Consider the following 2,500-nt stretch of genomic DNA (forward strand, 5'->3'; position numbering starts at 1 on the left):
ACAATCTGATTTTCGTCGAGACATAATCAAAGGTTCAATGCGAGCCCAAAGATGTAAAACAGTTATTTGGGAATTTTTTCAAGCAAATGCACATTCTCCGCTTTTTTTGGACAGAATAGACAAATCACACCCTTTTTTTTTTGATATCTCCGAACTGATAAAACTCATTTTTAGAAATTGTATAGGAAAGGGAGCAGAATTCAAAATTTCAGATTATACAGAAGAAGAAATAAAAGAAAGGGAAAAAAAGGAAAAGGACAAAAAAGAAGAGAACAAAAGAAAAGAGAAAGCGCGGATAGAAGTAGCAGAAGCCTGGGATACCATTCCATTTGCTCAAGTAATAAGAGGTTCCATGTTAATAACTCAATCGATTCTTAGAAAATATATTATATTACCGTCATTGATAATAGCTAAAAATATTGGCCGTATGCTATTATTACAATTTCCTGAGTGGTCTGAGGATTTAAATGAATGGAATAAAGAAATGCATGTTAAATGCACCTATAATGGTGTTCAATTATCAGAAACAGAATTTCCGAAAAATTGGTTAATAGACGGTATTCAAATAAAGATGCTATTTCCTTTCTGTCTGAAACCCTGGCACAGATCTAAGCCACGGTCCTCTCATATAGATCGAATCAAAAAGAAAGGACAAAAAGATGATTTTTTTTTTTTAACGGTTTGGGGAATGGAAGCTGAACTTCCTTTTGGTTCTCCCCAAAAACGGCCTTCCTTTTTTGAACCCATTTTTAAGAAACTCGAAAAAAAAATTGGAAAATTGAAAAAAAAGTATTTTATATTTCTAAAAGTTTTAAAAGAAAGAACAAAATTTCTAAATATCTCAAAAAAAACAAAAAAATGGATTATCAAGGGCATTCCGTTTTTAAAAAAAATAAAAAAAGAACTCTCAAAAGTAAATCCAATTCTATTATTTAGATTGAGAGAAATATATAAATCAAGCGAAACTAAAAAAAAAAAAGAAAAAGATTCTATAACCCGCAATCATATAATTCATAAATCCTTTAGTCGAATTCAATCTACATATTGGACAAATTTTTTACTGACAGAAAAAAAAATGAAAGATCTGACTGATAGAACAAGCACAATCAGAAATCAAATAAAAAGAATTACAAAAAATAAAAAAAAAGTGACTCCAGAAATAAATGATAGTCCTAATAAAACAAGTTATAATGCTAAAAGATTGGAATCACCAAATTGGCAAATATTAAAAAGAAGAAATACTCGATTAATCCGTAAATTACATTATTTTATAAAATTTTTCACTGAAAGGATATACGCAGATATCCTTCTATCTATTATTAATATTCCCAGAATTAATATACAACTTTTTGTTGAATCAACAAAAAAAATGATTGATAAATCCATTTACAATAATAAAAAAAATAAAAAAAGAATTAATAAAACAAATCAAAATAAAATGAATTTTATTTCGACTATAAAAAAGTCACTTTATAATATTAGTAATAAGAATTCACAGAATTTTTTTGACTTATCCTCCTTGTCACAAGCATATGTATTTTACAAAATATCACAAACACAAGTTCTTAACTTGTATAAGTTAAGATCTATTCTTCAATATCACGGAACGTCTTTTTTTCTTAAGACTTCAATAAAAGATTATTTTGGAAAACAAGGAATAATTCATTATGAATTAAGACATAAGAAACTTCGGAATTCTGGAATAAATCAATGGAAAAACTGGTTAAGAGGTCATTATCAATACCATTTATCTCAGATTAGATGGTCTAGATTAATAGCAGCAAAATGGAAAAATAGAATCAATAAATGTCGTACAATTCAAAATCAAGATTTAAACAAAGAGAATTCATATGAAAAAGACCTATTAATTCATTACAAAAAACAAAACGATTACGAAGTATATTCATTACCAAATCAAAATGAGAATTTTCAAAAATACTATAGATATAATCTTTTATCTTATAGATCTATTAATTATGAAAATAAGAGGGACCCATATATTTATGGATCACCATTCCAAGTAAATAAGAATCGAGAGAGTTTTTATAATTACAACACACATAAACATAAGGGCAAATTTTTTGATATACTAGGGGATATCCCTATCAAAAATTATTTAGGAAAAAGTGATATTATGTATATGGAAAAAAATCCGGATCGAAAATATTTTGATTGGAAAATTCTCCATTTTTGTCTTAAAAAGAAAATCGATATTGAGGCCTGGATCAAGATCGATACCAACAAGAATAAAAATACTAAAACCGGGACTAATAATTATCAAATAATTGATAAAATTGATAAAAAAGATCTTTTTTATCTTACGATTCCTCAGGATCAAGAAATCAATTCACCCAATCAAAAAAAAATATTTTTTGATTGGATGGGAATGAATGAAGAAATACTAAGTCGTCCTATATCGAATCTGAAACTTTGGTTCTTCCCAGAATTTGTACTACTTTATAATGCATATAAAATGAAACCGTGGTTTATACCAAGCAAA

Source organism: Camellia sinensis, unplaced genomic scaffold (assembly GCF_055761805.1).
Source record: "Camellia sinensis isolate YWXY unplaced genomic scaffold, ASM5576180v1 Unanchor155, whole genome shotgun sequence".
NCBI lineage: Eukaryota > Viridiplantae > Streptophyta > Magnoliopsida > Ericales > Theaceae > Camellia > Camellia sinensis.